This window comes from Cetorhinus maximus, chromosome 23, assembly GCF_964194155.1.
Source record: "Cetorhinus maximus chromosome 23, sCetMax3.hap1.1, whole genome shotgun sequence".
Classification (NCBI taxonomy): Eukaryota; Metazoa; Chordata; class Chondrichthyes; order Lamniformes; family Cetorhinidae; genus Cetorhinus; species Cetorhinus maximus.
Window position 1 is genome coordinate 45,843,568 of NC_135901.1, and position 22,658 is coordinate 45,866,225.

Sequence of the window (22,658 nt, forward strand, 5' to 3'; positions counted from 1 at the left end):
GACAAGACAGCGAAAGGCTCGAAGGGAGACGGCACCGGTTGCAGGAGAGCTGGTTCCCGGTGACATGATGTGTCTGCAGTGGATGGGATCAGACTGTTTCCATGTATCCACAATGAATGTCCTGCCCTTTATCTTGGAAGAGTAAAACTGATAGAGAACAATTGTCATTCCTGTAGCAGCAATCTGAAACTTTAACTCGATGACACCCTGTTTTGAGGTTGCGTCGGTCTCTGTGGCGCAATTGGTTAGCGCATTCGGCTGTTAACCGAAAGGTTGGTGGTTCGAGACCACCCAGGGACGAAGCTTCCCTTTTTTTTCCCCTATCAGCATTCATTGTCACTCAGTTCCCGGTTGTCATTGGCTACTTGAGCTGAATGTCAAGACCCCGGAAATGTTGCCGGCTCCACTGTTATCCAGTGAGCTCCCAAGTAAGCGGCTTTTTTTCGAATATTCATTTCAAATATAATGAGAAAACATTTAGACCTCCCATGCACTGATATCCAACACACTGGAAATTTATGAAGTTATTGGATTCAAACAAACCCATCAATTGTTCTTTCTTCCTTAGCTCCACCGTGAGTGAGACAGAGAAAAGAAGAAAAGCAGCAATATTCAGGCCCTGCACTCTCCAATCACCCGCTGCCAGCAGAAAGCGGCGACTGCAGCTTCACTCAGCGGGTTACTGCCCATCCCTGGAACACAAGATACTCCAACCCGGGCTAAACCTCCCAATACACCGAGCACAGGCTCAGGAAAACGCCGGTAGATTATATCCCGGTCACTAAACCTCCGAGCAGTATTTACAGAATACCCGAGTTAGTGAGTCACAAATAAAAGTCACACCAACTTTCTAAACTTTTCACTGTAAAATTCCTTCATTTTATTGAAAAGCTGACTGTTGTGAATCTGAAAATGAGCACCATGGGATTTGTGTTACCGAGTGACTTGTTTTCCATTGTTTGTCCGTCAGGTTTGCAATTCAATTTGTGTTGGATGTTGATGCCAATAATTTCAAAATGAGGACACAAAGCAGTTAAGTATTAAATACAGGAGAAAATCCTGAGGAAAATGGATCACAGTATTTGGAAGGAGGTGCCTTTGGAAGAAGTGGAAGATGTGAATGATGTTATTGATGATTGTGAGGAATGCATTGCAACCTTGGGGCTTTTGTCGGCCGATTACGCTCCACACTTTAAAATTCCGACCAAGCTGAGGTATCAGGTGGAAAGCAACAAAACCATCCATGCATGTTGGGATACGAAACAAGTCTGCACATTCCCCCCAATAACTTAGTTGGTGTAGCATGTGACTCTTAATCTCAGTGTCGTGGGCTCGAGCACCAAGCTGGGTGCTGTTTAAAAATCTGAATGGGCGTCGTACGGACTGGGAACGTTGACCCTGTTTCTCCTTCCAGCTGCTGAGTTTTTCCAGCATTTTCTGTTTTTGTTTCAGATTTCCATCATTTGCAGTAATTTGCTTTTATCTTTTTACTTTTACATCTTACTACTTAAAAAAACATCAACTAATCACTGCGGCTCCTGTGAAACTTACAGGACAGAAATTCATCAATGAAAGCAACTGACACACATCAAATTGAAAGTAATTTCATGTCGCATCTCTTTCTGCTTCTATCCCTGTCTCGCCCCCAGATCCCTCTGCCCGTCCAGCTCCCTGGTCAACTAGCTGCTTGATGCAGACACAGTCTGTTCGTTGGAATGGGTAAAACTCGTGGGTAAAGAGACACCTGGATCTCACCTTCCTGGTTCTCCCAAATACTGATTACAGGAAGGTGCACAGTGCCGATTATCCACAATCACTCTCCTCCCAGTTGTTCAGCTTTTGAAACTGATTTTCACACTGGGTTTCAATGTGAAGAAAGCAGAGCTGTGATAAGCTTATATTTGTTCAGTAGATGTACTGCAAGAAGGTGTATAACAGGCTGATGATAACAGTGCTCTTTCGACGCGGTGAGCTCCAGTGAAGGATTGGCACCATTAATGTGTCGCTCACTTAGTCTCTCGACAAATCTCGTGCTGCAAATGACAAGAAAACTCACTGAATTTGCTCCGTGTTTTGGTTTCAAAAGAGCCGAATACAAGGTAAGAAAGTGCATCTCTCTCGAGTGTGTTATAAAATGACAGAATGACCCGTGCTGTTGGGAAACATAAAATTATAGAAAGTCACAGCACAGAAAATGGCCATTCGGCCGGGCTTGCTGCTTTCAAAGAGCAGTAGTGATTGGTTTGTGGTGAAAGAGATCTGAACTGAAAAACAATAGGCAAAAGCAGCGTAGATAAGCCGAATCGAAAACTGTTGGCGTGGCTACCCTGGTGGTCTAGTGGTAAGGATTCGGCGGACTCACCGCCGCAGCCCGGGTTCGATTCCCGGTCAGGTCGATATCGGTTTATTGTATTTCTTGAAACGAGTGTTGATCACTCATTGATCAGAAGAGTTTAAAAGATTTTGGGTTTGGAGAATCTTGTGTCCCAGGGATGGGCAGTAACCCGCTGCTGAAAGCTGCAGTCGCCGCTTTCTGCTGGCAGCGTGTGATTGGAGAGTGCGGGGCCGGGATATTGCTGCTTTTCTTCTTTTCCCTGTCTCACTCACTTTGGAAATGAGGAAGAGGGAAGAATTGATGGATTTGTTTGAATCCAATAACTTCACAGATTTCCATTGTGTTGGATATCGGTACATGGTAGGCCTAATTGTTTTCCCATTACATTTGAAATGAATATTCGAAAAAAAGCCGCTTGCCTGGGAGCTCACTGGATAATAGTGGAGCCGGCAACATCAGGAGTGATACTTGTGCCAATGCAAACAGTAGGCAGCAAAATTCGCACTGCTCCCACCCATATTTTGCCTCACACCAACATTTCTATGGTCAGTGCCTTGCAAACAGCCCTTTTCCTCTCCTCTTACCTTCACTACCACTCACGAGTGTGATGTCTTCCAGATCTGAGGCGAAACTTAAACTCTCACTCCACTGAATATGGTGGGGTTTTTAAACGCTTCTAATCAATGAGTGATCAACACTCGTTTCAAGAAATACAATAAATCAACATTCCCTGACCGGGAATCGAACCCGGGCCGCGGCGGTGAGAGCGCCGAATCCTAACCACTAGACCACCAGGGAAGCTGCAATTCCACTTTTCGATTCGGCTTATCTTTGCTGCTTTTGCCTATTGTTTTTCAGTTCAGATCTCTTTCACCACAAAACTGCCTGTTTAGGTTCAAGATAAACGACTTCGTCAGCCAATGAAAACAACGGTTGCTGTGATCTGGAGCATGAAACCAACAGTGAGATGAAATAGTCCCACAAGCTGCACATGCGTAACTTTCAATTTCCAAAACCCTCCACCCTATTCGCTGTTGGTCCAAAGGAATCGCCAATCCCGAGTCACTGGACATCAGGGAAACTACCACTAAGGCTTGACATTTGGATTATGGAGGCAACTTTTGACTTTTTTTTTCATTCCTGATCTCCTTCACCAGAGACAAGTTTCTCCGACCGAATGGTCTGTTTCGGTTGAATACAAGTGACTTCTTCACCAATGAGAAGAACCTTTGCTGTTAAGCTGGAACATGTAATCTTAACTTTACTCCTTTAAGACAGTTCTTAAAGCCTGCCCCTTTGACCGAGCTTTTTGTCATCTGACCGAACATGTGGATCAGTGTCACACTTTGTTATATAATGATCCTGGGTAACGCCTTGTGACGTTCCAACAGGTGAAAGGCGCTTTATATATACAAGTTGTTGCTGTTGTAGGATATATTTAGAAAGGGCTAATCTCCTCTTTTATCTTTCACGCTGATACTTTTCTCATCGACATTTTAACCTGAACTAATGTGAATCAAGTTTGCGACGTTAAAAAAGTTTTAACCCCCTCAGGGAACTGAACCTCATTGACAATCACAGAGGAACAGACACAGAGAGATATACACCGAGAGTGACAGAGGCTTAAGGAGCGACACACATCAAGAAAGCAAGGAAGTCATCAACTTGGCTCAGTGTTTGTTCCATTTCCGAAAGCAAATTTCTTGAATGCTGACAAATGAATGGAAATAAGAAAATACCGACGTATTTGGATGGGTTTCCTTCTAATTAACTGATAATTAATTTGGTTAAAATCACAAATGGTGAAAACTTTAATCCGCAGGATTCCAACCGTCGTGTTCATATTTACAACAAACGTAACTTATCGAACTTTCACTCACTTGAATAAACAAGCCTGGATAATGCTCTTACCAGGTTTCAAACCACAGCACCATCATACGTGAAGCGAATATGACCCCACTCGCCTCTATAAACCCTGCGCTGTAAAGAGCCCAATGGAGCTGTCTGGAATGTTAAGCGGTGACGTCATGCAGCAGCACTTTGGGTCTTTGTTTTGAAGAAATGGAATTCGGCTGTTCTCATTAGGAATGCTGGAGACAGACTGATCAACAATGTCATCATCAAATGGCACAGAACTATAAGAGGATCTTCCACCCATCGTCTCCATGTCAGTTTTGTACAAAGAGCTTTATAATTAATGACAATTTCCTTCTCTTCCTCCTTAATCCTGTTTTTTTTTTTCGCTTTCAAGCCATTGCACAATTCCCGTTTGGAAACTCGGTGTTAAGAAAACCAATATTGAAAGTTTCAGCTGGTTCCTCACTTGAGAAAATACGTCAGACTTGCTCCGGGACTGACGTTTGCAGAGCTTTACTTTGGTCAGAGGAACAAGACAATATAATTTGCAGGCTAACCTGGATCTTTTAAAAAATACATTCACATAATGTGGGCTTCGCTGTCTGGGCCAGAATTTATTGCCCATTCCTAATTGCCCTTGGGAAGGCGGCCTGCCTTCTTGAACCGCTGCAGTCCATGTGGTGTAGGTATACCCACAGTGCTGTTAGGAAGGTAGTTCCAGGATTTTGACCCAGTGACAATGAAGGAACGACGATATATTTCCTAGTCAGGATGGTGAGTGACTTGGAGGAGAACTTCCAGGTGGTGGTGTTCCTATCTATCTGCTGCCCTTGTCCTTCTAGCTGGTAATGGTCGTAGGTTTGGACGCTGCTGTCTCAGGAGCCTTGGTGAATTCCTGCAGTGAATCTTGTAGATGGTACACACTGCTGCTACTGCGCATCAGTGATGAAGAGAATGAATGTGGATGTGGTGCCAGTCAAGCAGACTGCTTTGCCCATGATGGTGTCCATTGTCTTCACTCTCACCACATCTTTGGAGTTCAGCTCTTTTGTCTATGTTTGAACCAAGGCTGTAATGAGGTCAGGAGCTGAGTGGCCCTTGCAGAACCCAAACTGGACATCAGTGAGCAGGTTATTGCTAAGTCAGTGCCGCTTGATGACCCCTTCCATTACCTTACTGATGATGGTGAGTAGACTGATGGGGCGGTAATTGGCCAGGTTACATCATTCTCACTCTTTCATTCCCAATTTGGTGGGAAGAACGAGGAGAGGCAGCATAAATTGCAGGGATCCGGGGGAAAGGCCAGGTAATGGCCATGACAAGACGGGCAGAAAGACCGCTTTCTCTGCTGTAACTTTTATGATTTCATACAACTAATAGTGGCATAGGAGCAACTTCTGCTGTCGTGGCCGAGTGATTAAATCGATGGATTGGAAATCCATTGGGGTTACCCCACGCAGCTTCGAATCTTGCTGACTACGTTTCCTGTTATTTCTGACTTTAACTGCACACAGGCAGAACTAATTGTCGTTTGAATTGAGGAAAAGTGATCCAAACACATCCGTGATCTCTTATGTCCATTCATTGTCAGCCTTCTGCAAATCTCCAGTCGGAAATGGAAAAAAAATGAGCTAATTTTGTGACATGATTTCATCCTGGCATTTGTTTCTCCTTAGGCCTCTGTCAGTCTCGGTGTATACAGCTGTTTGTTTTCCTCTGTGTGGGTCAATGTGGTTCAGTTCCCTGAGGGGGTGAACACATTTTCACGAGCATAAACTGTATTCACATTCGTGGTGCAACTTCACATTACAATGTTACAGTGAAAAATATCAGGATGAAAAAGACAACAGGAGTCTGTCTTTTTCTACGTATGGACTACAACAACAACTTATATTTATAAAGCTCCTTTTACCTCATGAAACGTCACAAGACGTTGCCCAGGATCATTATATAACAAAGTGTGACACTGAGCCACATATTCGGTCAGATGACTAAAATCTCGGTCAAAGGGGGAGGCTTTAAGAACTGTCCTAAAGGAGGAAAGTATTGATTTCATGTTCCAGCGAACAGCAATAGTTCTTCTCATTGGCTGAAGACGTCACTTGTGTTCAAACGACACAGACCACTTGGTCAAAGAAAGCTGTCCCTGGTAAAAGGGATCTGGAAAGGGAAAATGCCATAAGAAGCCTGCATGTGTAAAACTGCTAGGTTAGTGGTTAGAATGTGGTAACTTTATCAGTACAGCCTGCGTTCGTTTCCTGGTTAGGGATTTGAAACTTATTCCTCCTGGGCGAGCTGTTCAAATCAATGTGATTGATTTGCTGGTTGAAAATAACACTGTAAAGCTCGGCTAGAATTGGTGGAGTGAGAGTGGAAGTTTCACATCAGAGCTGGAAATGTCAGAAGGGCAAAACTCGGGAACAAACCCAGAATCGGAGTGACAGAGTGAAAATAAAAGAGAAGAGCTGTGATACGTTGCAAAGCACTGACTATAGAGCTGGTGGTGCGAGGCAGAATATTATTCCTGTATTACCCATGTCACATGCAGCTCTAATTTCCTGATTTATCCCATGCTCAACATACCCACTGCAGTTTGGTGGCCTATAAACAACTCCCACCAATGTTTGCTGCCTCTTGCTGTTTCTTAGCTCCACCCAAACTAATTCCACATATTGATCCTTCAATCTAAGATCCTCTGTCACTAATGTACCGATCTCGTTCCTTATTAACAGCGCGACCCCGCCTCGATTTCCTTTTTGTCCATTCTTCCTAAAAGTATACAGATCAACCAATCACACTGCTCTTTGAAAGCAGCACACAGGGCCGAATGGCCTCTTTTCTTTGCTGTAACTTTCTGTCATTTTATTTTTCCTAATACCACGGTTAAGATGAACTTTCTTACCTTCCATACGATGCTTTGAATTCAAGGCATTCAGCAAATTCAGCGAGTTGTCTTTTCATTTATGGCAGGGAATTTGGAATCGGACTCGTTGAGCGGCAACTAAATGTTTTCAATCGTCAGATGGAGCTCACTGAGTCCAAACAGGCACTGTTAGCATCAGCCTGTTATGTACATTCTTGCTGTACATCTTCTGAGCTATAAGCTGATCACAGCTCCACTTTCTGCACATTGAAAGACAGTGTGAAAATAAGCACAATTTCAAATCTTAACAAGGTGCATATTTGTGATTTTCTGTGTGTGTCAATGTGGTTCAGTTTCCCATTTTCACCACCCAAACATTGGCCATGTTAGTTCTGTGGCTTCATGTCAAGGTGGTACAGGGAAAAAAAGAGCAGTTTTAAAACATCTCTCTCTTTTCTTTGAATGGAAACTGTTCAGCAACTAAACGTTCGGATGTTACTGGGTGATGATTGAAGTTTTCACGTGACCTTATTAAGTAGCTGAGAACGCTCGAATGGCCAATTCCTGATCATATTTTTTAATATTCTAATTCAGTGTCAATGTTGGTGAAGACAATGTTTGTGTCTAATCTGAATGTGGTAGTGAGGCCGAGTGGGCTCAGCCGCTGGTTCAGGTTTCGATCTCGCTGGTGATTTGGGCTTCAGTCCCACCGCTGCCAAACTTTCTGGTGGTTTGTTATTTGAGGCGCTTCCAAGTAATTCTCCGTGGGGTGGAGGGGCAGCTGAGCTGTGCCGTGTTGTATTTCAGTTGGAAGAATGAGGAGAGACAGTGTAAATCCCAGGTTGACTGGGAAAAGGTGGGGCAATGGCACGGACTGGAAGACCTTCTTTCACTGGAACTCCCTGTATTCATTCTATTATTTTAAACAAACAACTTGCAGCCTTTACCCAATTGTCCTGGCCGAGTGCTTAAGGCATTTTTACACATGGTTCGAATCCTGCCAACTCCCCTTCTTCTCATTCCTGACTGACCCAAACTGTCTGGAGAATAAATTATCAGTCAAATGAAAAAGAAAACCACCCAAACACCCCCGTGTTTCTTACTATTGTTCATCTGGAAACATTCACTACATTTGGCCCCTGAAATGGAACAATAATTGACCAAGTTGGTGACATCCTTGCTTTCTGGGTGTTTGTCTCTCCTGAGGCCTCTGTCACTCTCGGTGTATGTGTCGGTGTGTGTTCCTCTGTGTGTGACAATGCGGTTCAGTTCAAGGGGATGGACACGTTTTCACTTCATAAACTTGACTCACATTAATTGTGCAGCTTCGTATTAAAATGTCCAAGAGAAAAATATCAGGATGAAAGATGCAAGAGGAGTTTGCAATGTTTGGAAGGAGGTGCAGCTAAGAAGTGGAAGATGTGAATGATGTTATTGATGATTGAGAGGAATGTATTGTAACCTTGGGGCTTGTGTAGGCCGATTACCTTCCACACTTTGAAATTCAGAACAAGCTGAGGCTCCAGGGAGGAAGGAACATTGATCTCCCTGAATTTTTGCATAGGGAACGATGACTGTGCATTCCCGGCTAGTTTACCCGGTAAAGCGTGAGACTTTTAATCTCAGCATCGTGGCTTCGAGCCCCACTCTGGGCGCCGCCGTTTTTTTAAAGCTTTGATGGGTGATCCCCAACTCCCCATCCCTCCAGCAGTGTCACCGCTCAAACTGAGTCTTTCTCCATCCCGCTTTGTTAATATCACAGCCGCTGGCTTCTGAGTCTTACTCTTCTGGAAACTAACTCACCTGGTCCCACTCCCCCGCCTTTTCCCCGGAGACCTGAATTTTCTGTCTAATTCTCTGTTGAAATCCGCGATTGAATCTGCCTCCCCCACACTCTCAGTTGGTGCATTCCAGATCCTAACCACTCCCTGTGTAACAGAGAAACCTCTTTAGAACTATCGGCTTCGGGACAACCAGAATACTTGGCAACAGACAAAACACAGAAAGGCTCGAAGGTAGACGGTACCGGTTGTAGGAGAGCTGGTTCCCGGTGACATGGATGTGTCTGCAGTGGGTGGGAAAAGACTTTTTCCATGTGTCCACAATGAATGTCCCAACCTTTATTTGGGAAGAGTAAAACTGATAGGGAATAATTGTCATTGCAGTCACGGCAATATGAAGCTTTCTCTCGCTGAGCCATTGGTTTAGGATATCTTACAGAGTGCAAGTCCCTCTATCAAGTCTCTGTGGCACAATTGGTCAGCGCGTTCGGCTGTTAACCGAAAGGTTGGTGGTTCGAGACCACCCAGGGACGAAGCTGGCACTTTTTTCTCCCCATCATTACTCATTAATGCTCTGATTTGTTTCGGGGCCCTGAAACTACAAGAAAATCCATCCCACCCCCCCACGTTGAAAACTCGGCTGTCACCCACTGAGTTCCCACACCAAGCTCTGTTTATGGATATTCATTTCAGATCTCACAAAGAATATGAACGATCGTGAACCCCCATCTAAATCAATAGAGATCTATGAAGCTATTGGATTGAAACAAGCCCATCAATTCGTCGCTCTTGCTCAGCTCCACAGTGAGTGAGACAAGAACAAGTAACAGTATTCCAGCCCCGCACTCTCCAATCACCCGCTGCCAGCGGAAACATCTTATTTTGCTGAATGTTATCTTCAGAAATGGTGAAGAGCGAATCTAATGTGGCTGCAAGATCCAGCATTCAGTTCACATTCAACAACAAACAGGAATGGGAGCGATACAACTTTTCCACACAGCTGGGTGATAATGTTTGCCCCGAGCATCGAATGGAGTAACTTGCAGAAGGGAAATGAGTGGGGTAACCACAACGCTACAGGAACATTTCCCTGCCTGGATCCCAATGGAGCTGTCTGGAATGTTAAACGGTGACGTCATGCAGCAGCACTTTGGGTCTTTGTTTTGAAGAAATGGAAGTCGGCTGTTCTCATTAGGAATGCTGGAGACAGATTGATCAACAATGTCATCATCAAATGGCACAGCGCAGTAAGAGGACCTTCCGCCCATTCTACTTGTACCCAGCCTTTTACAAAGATCTTGCCAATTAGTCCCAGTTTCCCTCTCCCTTTCCATGAATCAGAAATCTCTCCCTTTCAACTATTGCCAAATTCCCTTTTGAAGAAGGAGTTTCTGCAGAATCCATGCAGTTTGCCTTAATGAACATTTCCCTTACCCAATGAAATGAAGAGTTGGACGATGGTTCCTTCTGAAGTTTTTGCTATAGACATTAGTTATTTGTACAATTAATTTCGTACTGAATTTACAAAAGACGTTTATTCTGATCCAACATGTCTTCAAAATTTTCTCAGTCATGATGACCATGAAACTATCACTGATTGCTGTACAAACCCATTCACCAGTCCTTTAGGGAATTCAATCGGTCGCCCTTACCCGGTCTGACCCGCCTGTGACTCCAGACCAACAGTGATGTGGTTGATTCTTAACTGCCCTCCGAAATGGTTTAACAAGTTACACAGCTCAAGGACAATTCTGGATGGGCAACAAATGCTGGTTAGTGATGCTCATGAAAGAATGAAGATCCATGATGAGGAGCGATGAAAAGTGATTTTGTACCATCTCTCCTATTCTCTTGTGTTCAATCACAGTATCAGTTACGTCTGCCTTTAGGGTAATGCTAGTCTTTGGATCACACTAGTAGTCATCTTTCAGTCAATAGGTAACTGTGAATTTTCATTTGTAAACTCATTAATTCCTGTTGTTGACTAAAGAAACTGGTATTTTTTGTGTGCCTAGTCAGTTTCATCCTTCCTGAATTTGAGAATGCTTTTTGAAGTTGGCGAAGGGCAAATTTAATGTGGTGGCAAGGAACTATATCCAGTTAATATTCAGCAACAAATGTGAATTATGGAACTTTCCCTCACACTTAGATGTGTCAATCTCGATAATGTTTTTACCCATTTCCAGACAGGGGACTTTTTGCATGTACTTGATAACCACTACACTACAGAAACAATGGACAGAACCACAGGGAGTGACGTAGAATATCAAACCCTGCAGTCTTACTGCACTCCCGAACCCTGGTTTGTGGAAGTGCAGTTCGACTGAAAAACATAGCCATGCGGCAGAGAAATTGATCTGAAATTAGAATCATAAAATGCCACAACACATCAGCAGGTCATTCAGCACTTCAGACATGTGCGAACTATCCCACTGTAATTCGTCTCATTTTTGTCTCTTTCTCATAGCTGTGCCTTTTGGAGAAAATCATTCAAAGCCTGGGGAAGTGCCAGTGTCACGTGGCTGTGAGATAATATATTCAGTTATTGTTTAGCAACAAACGGGAATTGTCCAACTTCTCGCAATTAGATGATTCAGTTTTGATAATGTCTTTGCCAGCTTTCGGACCAGTGACCTTGCGCAAGTGAAGCGAATGTGATAACCACTATTTGTATTTTTATTCATTTATGGGACGTTGGCATCGCTGGCGATGCACCACAGAAACAATTTGCGAGAAAATGCCAAAGGGACTTGTATAGAATTTCAAACTGTGTAGACATGCTGCACTGCAAGATCCTGTTTCACAGGTATAAAATTGGGGCGGGGCATTTTGGAATGCTGCAGAGAAATTGATCTAATTGTAAACTGACACCGCGCATTAGGAGGCCATTCGACCCATCGGGTATGTGCTTTCTTCAAAGAGCTAACTTAGTTCCAATATCATTCTCTTCCTTCATAATCCTGCAGGTTTTTTTTCCATTTCAAATAATTATGAATTCCTTTTTGAAAACTCTGAGTTAGGGAAAACAATATTGAAAGAGGTGCAGGAGCTTCTGCAGTGTCCATGCTCAGTGTGTGAAAATTAACAAAGATTCCCTGACCCAATGACACTGAGAGTTGGACTGGGGATTCACATGTTGTCTTCGAAATGAAGAGGAATATTTATTTATGCAATTGATTTCCTATTGAATATTTAAGTTTATTCTGACCAAACATCTCAGTCGATATATACAATGTAATTCCCCTTATTGTACAGCCTGTTACAGAGGCTGTTATAGAAAAGAGGGAAAGGTTTACTATAGCTAAACAAAGCCCTGGTTAGATCACACCTGGAGGACTGTGTATAGTTCTGGGAACGGCACCTTATAAAGGATCAATATTGGTCTTGGAAACAGGGCAATGCTGATCCAGCAGAATGTCAGTTCTGGAATGTAAGTGGACATTCTCCCCTCCGTAAATTGAGGTCATCCAAAACTGCTGTCCGTGTCTTCACTCACAGCAAGTCCCATTCCCCTATCACCATCTACTCGTTGACCTACATTGGTTCCCGGTCAAAGAATGCATTTACTTCAAACTTTCTTATCCTTGTGTTCAAATCTCCCGTTGTTCTCGCCCCTCCCTGTCTCTGAGATCTCCTCGAACCCCACACGTCTCTGAGATATATGTGCCCCTCTAACCCTGGCCTGTTGTACATTCCCAATCAGAATCGCTCCACCATTGGTGACCGAGGTTTCAGTTACCGATGCCCCAAGCTCTGGAATTCCCTCCCTCCACCTCGACCTCTCTTTCCTCCTTTAAGATTCTCCGTAAAACCTATCTCTTTGAACAAGCTTTTGTTCACCTGGCCCCACGTCTCCATATGTGTGTCAGTGTCAGACTCTGTTACATAATGATCCTGTCAACAATCTTTGGAGGTTTCATTACGTTAAAAGCGCTATCTAAATGTAAGCTGTTGTTGTAATGGGGCATATAGAGAAGGAGGCAAGTTCCTCTTCCAACTTTCACCCTGATATTTTTTGATCTGAAGTTGCACAACTAATGTGAATAAAGTTTGTTCTGTTAAAAATGTGTCCATTCCCTCGGGGAACTGAACCACATTGACACACACAGACGAACGGAAAGAAGAAACCACGGGAGTGTTTGTATGGTTTTGATTCCGTTTATCCATCAATTAATTCCATGGGCACTTTATTAAAATCAGGAATGATGAGAACTGGAGACGGTAGGATTTGTACCTCTGTGAGGAGACCCCACAGGATTCCAACTCCATCCCCTTATCCACTCCGCCGTGAATACAGGACCTGCACTGACATCACTGCTGTTTGTATAAAATCACAGACGGCTCCATCAGACGGTCATTCAGCATGTCGTCTCTATGGAAGAGCAACTCAACTACTGTAATTCCACACCCCACCTTTTCCCCACAGCAACACTCCTCGTTCTTCCTGTCAAAATACAACACCGTGCATTCAATATGAGGTGGCATCTGCTTGTCCTAATGGGGCTGCTAAATGTTAAGCAGTGGTGGGACGCAAACTTACGACTCCATAAATACCTCAAGCCAGTGCCTTAGCCATCCCAGCCATGCTGGGCAAAATTTATGAATCATTTCCTTCACAAGTTTTGGCACTGAAATAGAACAAAAGCAATAGAGTAGGAATAGGCAAAATACTGTGGATGCTGGAAATCTTAAACAAAAGCAAAAAATGCTGGAAAATTCAGCAGGTCTGACAGCATCTGTGGAGAGAAAGGCAGAATTAACGTTTCGAGCCCGTATGACTCTTCTTCAGAGCTAAAGGGATGTAGAAATATGAAGTCCTACTTCCCTTTAGTTCTGAAGAAGAGTCATACAGACTCGAAACGTTAACTCTGTCTTTCTCTCCACAGATGCTGTCAGACCTGCTGAGTTTTTCCAGCATTTTTTGTTTTTGTTTCAGAGTAGGATTAGGTCATTCGGAACCTCAAACCTGCTCCGTCAGTTCATCAGATCATCCTGCACTTCGTAACTAACAGAAATCATCTCCACTCAAAAACACAATGAGCTGCAGTGAAGGGTTGGCACCATTTAAACTCTCACTGAACTGATCTGGCTCCAAATCTCATGTTAGAAATGACAAGAAAACCTCTCACTGAATTCACTCCGGGTCTTGACTTCAGGAGGACAGGACACAAGGTAACAAAGTACATTTCGATAGAATGGGTTACAAAATGGCAGAATGACTGGGAAAGTGCATCCGTGGTGTTGGGAAACATAAAATTATAGAAAGTTACAGCAAAGAAAGAGGCCACTCGGCCCGGTGCGCTGCTGTCAAAGAGCAGTTGTGATTGGTTGATTAGGAGTGGTCAATTACTCTTCCATTTCACACTGCGAATTTAGTGAATGTTTGCAGATGATCAGAAATAGGAAACACGGGGTATTTGGATGTTTTTTATTCAACTTAACCGATAATTAATTCCACAGACCGTCAGTTAAAATCTGGAATGATAAGAAGCATAAACTACAGGGCTCAAACCTGCTTGAGAAAACTCCAGCCGATTTCCAGTCCATCAGTTTAACCAATTCGCCACAATACCTAGTGAAATTTCGCTATTGTTTGTGTAAAATAATAGAATGGAGACAGGGAGTAACAGAGAAAAAAGATTTTCAGTCTGTGCCATTGCCCCAACCACCTCTCCCCATTCTCCCAAACAAAATGCAACACTGCACAGATCAGCCGTCCCCTGGCCTCGTGAAGGATTTTGTGTCTCAAGCAACAAAGTTTAACAGCCGCGGGACTGGAGCCCAAAGCAGGAAAGCCTCGGCCAGCATCTTAGCCCCCTCGGCGACTCAGTACCACATTTAGAGCAGAAACAACCATTGCCTTGATCGGCATCGGCTCTGAATTAGAGTGTGGGAAAAATATGATCAGGAATAGGCCATTCGGCCCCTCTGGCATTCTCAGCTACTTCATAAGATCATGTGAAAACTTCAATCATCATCCGCTTTGTAACATCCGGGCATTTAGTAGCTGAACAGTCTCCACCCAAAAAGAAACAGAAAGAAATGTCCTCTTGCATCTTTTAAAACAGCGCTTTTCTTTTCTCTGGACCATCTTAATCTGAAGCCACAAAACTATCATAAACAATATTTGGGTGGTAAAAATGATGAACTGAACCACATTGACACACACAGAGGAAAACACACAGACATTTACACCGAGAGTGACAGAGGACAAGGGTTTGTTTCTAAGGAGAGACAAACACCCAAAAAGCAAGCCTGACACCAACGAGGCTCCGTTTTTGTTCCATTTCCGACTAGAAGTTTCGTGAATATTTTCGTGAATATTTTCGTGAATGAACAGAAATAGGAAAACGCCCGAGTGTTTGGATGGACTTGATTCAATGTAACCGATAATTACTCTGTAAACACAGAGTTAAAACCAGGAATAATGAGAAGCGGGAAATCCCAATGGATTTGGACTCCATCGCCTTCACCGCTCAGTCACCACGACTGACTCAATGCACAGGGTGATGTTGTTAGTATGAAATCATGGGTGGCTACAGCAGAGAAGGAGAACATTCTTGTCCGTGCCGGCTCTCTGGAAGAGCAGTTTAACTCATTCCATAACCCTCGTCTTTTTCCTCGCAGCAATTTATTTTGAATCTGTCTCTCCTCGTCCTTCCTGTTAAAATGAAACACCGCACACAAACCGTACAATTCGATTTGAGCTGGCACTTGTTCGACTCGCTTTTCAAGCTGCTCATGTAGAACTTTCAATTTCCGAAACCCACTAACCTCATCACTGCGGCTCCTGTGAAACTGACAAGGGAACACACGGCAGAAATTCATCACTGAAAGTAACTGACACACATCAAATTCCAAACACGTTCACCTTGGTAGGAGGCTGTGGCACAGTGGTACTTTCACTGGTTTGGGATTCTGGGGATCAAATCTCACCATGGCAAATGGTGAAATTTGTTTTCAATAAAAAATCTTGTGAACATCACTAATGGCAGTAGGGACGAAAACCGGCTGTCCCAGCAATAACTCTTATATACTCTCTGGAAGAGGGCTGACCTAGCCAGGGACTACCCACCCATCCAGTTTATGAACTCAATCTTTCCCTGGAAAGCAGGGAATGGGAATGTAAGACACGAGAAGGGTTCACAGGACCTGATTGTCCCAGACACTGATTATAGGAATGTGCACAGTATTAATTATCCACATTCTTGTGTATGTTGTTAAACTTTGAAATTATTTTGAACTGATTTTCAATGTGAAGAATCGGAATGAGCTTATTTTGTTCGGTAGATATACAAGAAGGTACATGCTCATGTGCGAACACTGCGTGTTTGAAACTCAAGTGAATGGTTCAGATCATTTCTGCAGTTGTACTAGTCTGGTTTCAAATTCAGTTCCTAATCTGTTTAGTGTCTGGAATTCAAAGTGTTGGATAGAAGGGCAAGATGTACATCTCGTTAGATTGAGTTATGAAATGCCAGAATAACTTAGAGAGAGGCAACCGGGGTGTTAGGAAACACAAAATGACAGAAAGTTACAGCAAATAAAGAGGCCATTCGGCCCTCTGTGCTGCTTTCAAAGAGCAGTGTGATTGATGTGAATATTCGAGGGTGTTCGTAATTTAGGAAGGATGGGCAAAAAGAGAAAGGAGGCGGAGTCGCACAGTTAATAACGACAAGATCGGAACATTCAAGAGAGAGGGTCATAGGTTGAAGGATCAAGATGTAGAATCAATTTTGGTGGAGCTAAGAAACAGCAAGAGGCAGCAAACATTGGTGCGAGTTGTTTATTGGTCACCAAACTGCAGTGGTAATGTTGGGCACTGTAATAAATCAGGAAATTAGATCTGCAAGTAACATGGGTAACACAGGAATAATATTCGGCTGTGCACCACCAGCTCTATAGTCAGTGCTTTGTAACCCATCACAGCCCTTCTCTTTCATTTTCACGCCCTCTGCATCTGTTCTTGACTTGTTGCACGTGTGACTTTTCCAGCTCTGACGTGAAACTTTAACTCTCACTCCCCTAACTCTGACAGAGATGTTCTGTGTTGCTTTCAGCCAGGAAGACAATAACATTGGTTTTAACAGTTCGCCCAAGGGCAGTAAATCTCAATTTCCTGACAGGGAATCAAACCTGAGGTGCAGCAGTGAAAGTGCTGAACCCTAACCAGTCGGCCATCAGGGAAGATGCTAACAGGGCTGGAAATTTGGCTCATGAAGGCTGATTTTGGCATTTTTTCATTCCCGATTCCTTTCACCAGAGATAAATTTCTCTGACCAAATGGTCTGTTCAGGTTGAACACTATGAGCCAACGAGAAGGACCATTGCTGTTATCTGGAACATGAAATCGATAGCTTCCTCCTTTAATACAGTTCTTCGTCTTTGACAGAGCTGTTAGTCATCTGACCGAATATGTGACTCGGTGTCACACTTTGTTATATAATGATCCTGGGGAACACCTTGTGGCGTTTCATTAGGTTAAAGGCGCTTTATAAATATAAATTGTTGTTGCAGTTTAACAGACAGAGAAATAGACAAACTCCTCTTGCACCTTTTACCCTGAGAGTTTTTCCTTGTAACATTTTAAAATGAAGTTGCACAACTAAATTAAATAAAGTTTGTGCTGGTAAAATGTGTTCAACCCCTTGGGGAACTGAAACACATTGGCACATACAGAGGAACACACACAGACGGATACATCGAGTGTGACAGAGGCCTAAGGAGAAACAAACGCCCATAAAACAAGATGTCACCAACTTGGCTCAGTTTTTGTTTCATATCCGACTGGAGACTTGCAGAAGACTGACACAGAAATGGATTTGTTTGGATGTTTTTTCTTCTATTTGAATTAGAATTAATTCTACAGACAAGCAGAAATAACGAGAAGAACAGTGAGCAAGATTCAAACCTACATCGGGAGGCCCCAATGGATTTTAAGCCCATTCACCTTAAACACTGGGCCACAACTACAGAACTTGCTAACATGCTAATATTATTTGTTTAAAATCATAGAATGGTTACAGCAGGGAAAGTGGGCCTTCTGCCCATCCTATCATTGCCATTACCTGACCTTTTCTCTAGAACCCTGGAATTTACAGTCTCTCGTCGTTCTTCCTACAAAATAATAGCATGTTTAGTTAAAACACAGAAGTCTCGTTCAGCCAATAACAGCATCGAGTGTGTTAGACATGAACATGAAGTGAACAGTGAGGTGAAATACTGCCACAAGCTGCGGATGTACAACTTCCAATTTCCAAAACCCACCAACCTCATCAATGCGGCTCCTCTGGAACTTTCAAGGGAAATATTGATCCTTAAAAGGGGCCGCTCCCAGAACTATACACAGTCCTCCAGGTGTGATCTAACCAGGGCTTTGTATAGCTGTAGCAAACCTTTCCCTCTTTTCTATAACAATCTCTGTAACAGGTTGTACAGCAAAAGATATTAGATTGTATATTTCGACTGAGAAAAACGAGGAGGTGCTTGATCTCACAGCCATGTGTCCTGGTCAATGTTCACGAATATTAATCCGCAATATAATGAAAAAAACATTTAGGCCGGCATCGAGCCCATTCGAAATCTATAGAATTATTGGATTCAAACAAACCCATCAATTATTCTCTCTTCCTCAGCTCCACAGTGAGTGAGACAGGGAAAAGCAGAAAAGCAGCAATATTCCGGCCCCGCACTCTCCAATCACCCGCTGCCAGCAGAAAGCAGCGACTGCAGCTTGAATGAGTGGGTTACTGCCCATCCCTGGAACACAAGATACTCCAACCCGGGCCAAACTTCCCAATTCACCGAACACAGGCTCAAGGAAACGCAGGTAGATTATATCCCGGTCCCTAACCTCCGAGCAGCATTTACTGAATACCCGAGGGAACGAGTCACAAACAAAAGTAACACCAACTTTCTAAATCTTTTTATTGGATGTGTTCATTTCATTTTAAGTTCTGCAGATGGGAAAATGGCCGAAATAGAGGTTGGTGAATAACAGCTTGGAACCATGTTCCTCTCGCCCACTGCAATGCTGATCCTTCCAATTTACAGGTATTTGGGGGCAATTATCAGTTTGATACTCAGATTAGCTCCGTCTCCATATTATAAGATGAATCTAGCACTGGAGAAGGTAGAACCATAGAACCATAGAACACTACAGCACAGAAAACAGGCCATTCGGCCCTTCTAGTCTGTGCAGAAATATTATTCCACTAGTCCCATTGACCTGCACCTAGTCCATAGCCCTCCAGACCTATCCCATCTATGTATCTATCTAATTTATTCTTAAAACTTAAGAGTGAGCCCGCATTTACCAGGTCAGATGGTAGCTCGTTCCACACTCTAACCACTCTCTGAGTGAAGAAGTTCCCCCTAATGTTCCCCCTAAACCTTTCCCCTTTCAACCTAAAGCCATGTCCTCTCGTGTTTATTTCTCCTAATCTAAGTGGAAAGAGCCTACTCGCATCTACTCTGCCTTTTCCCCTCACAATTTTGTTAACTTCTATCAAATCTCCCCTCATTCTTCTACGCTCCAAGGAATAAAGTCCTAATCTGTTTAATCTTTCCCTGTAACTCAACTCCTTAAGACCCGGCAACAATAAAGATTTACTGGATTGATGTTAGAACTGAAGAGTTTTAACATTCAACAAAGATTGAATTGATTAAACAGGTTTTCTCTAGAAAACAGGGTGAGGCATGACCTGATCGAAGCCTTTAATATTCCGAAAGGGTTTGGAAGATGCTTCCACTTACGGATAGACAAGAATAAATAAAAGTTGGTCACCAGGAAATCCAATGTCCAATTCAGAAGCAACGTCTTTAATCAAATATAAAAGCAGAAAATGATGGAAATATTCAGAAAATACGGGAATATGTCTCTCCTCAGACGCTACCAGACCTGTTTAGAATTCTAAGTTCTGTTTTTATTTCAGATTTACAGCATCGCCTTTCATTTTTTTCTTCAGAAGAGAATGTAGAGCCCATTGCCAGAGGATTAGAAATCCAAGTCTGTGCTGGACACGCCTAGGTAAAGTCACACTGTGAAAACATCATTCAGCAGCTAATTATGGAAAAAGGTTTACTCGATCATCTGATTAGTTGACACAGCAACAGTCACATCTGATGGAGAAAATTTAGAGATTTCTTGCGTGTGAAGGCATTTACTCAGTTTGGCCACCAGTGAACAATCCAGCTATAAAAGTTCAAAGGATTTGCTCCGCAATAGGCGCATTCTTACTGACAAGACGGAGTTTAAATGTTTGGTGTATGGAAGGAGAAATCACTTCTTCACCTCAAATGCGAAGAATCCAGTGAATTCACATCTAACTGTAGGGGTTTGTTTTGTTGTTAATTACACCCAGGACAGAAGCATGGTAGAGGCCGATACAATTTATCGTATCAATTGATTGTATAATTTAAACCTTGACCATAAAGCTGCAATTACTATCGGATCATAAAAATTTATTGGATATGCAATTACGTCCTCCCACCCAGCATTCAATGCGGGACAGAATGTGCCCTATCCAGAGCGCCAGGGTCGTACGCATGCGCATTGCGGAGTCTGATTCGCACCTGCGCATTGCGGGCTCTTGGCTGAGCATGCGCAGTGCTGTCCTGTGACTCGTGTGACAGAGTGGGTGAGAAAATGGCGACTGGAGCAAAATAACAGAGTTAGTGGGTGTGCGGGAGGAATGGAGTCAGCGGAGTGGGCAGGGAGGTTTTATAAACACTTGGTGCAGCCCGCAGAGCCTTAATCAGAAACTACAGGCCCCGCGTTTGCAGCGAACAGACCGGATATGGCTGGGTCTCCCTCTGCTCGGCCCGGGGACGCGGCTGTGCAGCAGAGCGCATGCGCGGTCATCCTGGTCCAGGTAGCAGGAGGACAGAATGTTGTGAATATCCTGGACTGACAGGGATGGATTTTGGAAACTCCTTTTACAGGGGGTTAGAAGGGGAGGATTTACACACAACAAACTCAAACCAAGAGAAATATTTCTCATTTTCTGTCCTGGACTGACAGTGATTGATTGTTTTGTAATCTTTTCATAGGATATCACATGGGAAGGATTTGCAGACGGGAAACTCAAACCAAACATCAGATCAAGATCTGACAGACTCACTCGATTCATCAACCTTTGAGAGTAAGTAATGAGTTTCAGGTCATTATCACTCATTGTGTAAAATTTTTGCTCACACCCCTCCTGTAAATCTTGCTTCTTAACTTAAATCTGTGTCCCATAACCCTTTTATGATCAGATAATGTGAACAGCTTTTCTTTAACTACCTCATGTAAACCAATCATTAACTTGTATACCTCTATCAAATTTCCCCTCAATCTACTTTGCTCCAAGGAGAACAACACCAGTTTTTCCAAACTAATCTAAAATCCTTCACCCGTTGAACCACTCTGGTAAGTCTCCTCTGCACCCTCTTAAGGACCCTCTCATCCTTCATAATGTGTTGTGATCAGTGGTTTACACAAACCCAGATGTTCTGTGTCCATGTCTGTGATGTCATCACACATCGACAATTACACTGTGACATCAGCACACATCGATAATTACACTGTGACATCAGCACACGCCGACAATTGCGCGGTGACATCACCCCGCTCCCAGGGTATTTCCTCAACTGGGAGATTTTTCTCTGACTTCAGTGCTTCTGATTCTTTCCAGCTACAGCCTCCGGCAGGAGTTTCCAAAGCTGAAAAGAGTTAAATTGTTTCACAGGTGAGTAGTTTTGACAATTCATCTACAATTTGGAGCTTTTAGTCTCTGTTATCTGTGTGAGGTCCGACAGCTCTGCGGCTGGTGTGACTCCTTTACTGTGGATCTGATTCTGTGTCTATCCATTGCTCTGTTTCACCTCTGCCCTCCCTGATCGCCTCTCTGCTGTTGTCTAACTTTCTCTGTCTCTAACAGTGGGTGTATTTTAGCTCTGTTTAGGATTTTACGGTTACTTCTGCCAACTGCTGCCCTGACCATGTGCTGCTGGCTTACCAGTTATAGCTTCCCACCATATCTTTCATAGTCAGGAGTTGTTTTTCCTGCGATATAGTCCATCTCGCTTCTACCCCTGAGCTTATATTGATCATCAGCTTCTGTATCATTTTTGTTCCCTGTAGTTCATTCTGCACCCCTGAAATGTTAACTCTGTTTCTCTCTCCACAGATACTGCCTGACCTGCTGTGTATTTCCAGCATTTTCTCTTTTTATTTCAGATTTCCAGCAGCTGCAGTATTTTGCTATTATTTTATTTGGCAGGCAAAGTTACGGAGGTGGAAATAGGCGGTCTTAGTGATATGTAGTCAGAAGCTCAGCTTAGGGTGAAATATGACACTAAGGTTGTGAACAGTTTGGCTCAGCCTCAGAGTTGTCAGAGAGATGGATGGCATTGATGGTTAGGGAGTGGAGTTTGTAGCAGGGACTGAAGACAATGGCTTCAATCTTCCCAATATTTAAATGGAGGAAATTTCTGTTCATCCAACACTGGATGTTAAACAAGTCAGGATGGTGTGTGACTTGGAGGGGAACTTGGTGGAGGTGATGGTGTTCACCTACATCTACCCTGGTCTTTCTAGGGGATGGAGGTTGAGGGTTTGGGAGATGTTGGTAGAATTGCAGATGCATAAAATTCCTTTCCTTCACCCCCTGCCTCTCCCATCTCCCTCTCTATTTCCCCCAGTAGATGCTGGTGTTTTGTATAGTCCCTGACCAGTTGGCAGGTTTTTCTTCCCTGAAGGACATTAGTGAACCAGTTGGGTTTTTATAACAATCCAGCAGTTTTCATGGTCACTTTTTCCTGGTACTGGCCCCACAAA

General features: G+C 43.4%; 3 non-coding genes across 3 annotated transcripts; 2 read left to right on the plus strand and 1 right to left on the minus strand.

The window, feature by feature from the left end:
* The first annotated feature begins 226 nt into the window (after window positions 1-226).
* trnan-guu (transfer RNA asparagine (anticodon GUU)) lies at window positions 227-300 on the plus strand. Its single transcript has one exon. It is a non-coding gene; the product is annotated as a tRNA-Asn (tRNA).
* Window positions 301-3,061: 2,761 nt separating this feature from the next.
* Window positions 3,062-3,133, minus strand: trnae-cuc (transfer RNA glutamic acid (anticodon CUC)). Its single transcript has one exon. It is a non-coding gene; the product is annotated as a tRNA-Glu (tRNA).
* Window positions 3,134-9,295: 6,162 nt separating this feature from the next.
* trnan-guu (transfer RNA asparagine (anticodon GUU)) lies at window positions 9,296-9,369 on the plus strand. The gene has a single exon. It is a non-coding gene; the product is annotated as a tRNA-Asn (tRNA).
* The last annotated feature ends 13,289 nt before the right edge of the window (window positions 9,370-22,658 follow it).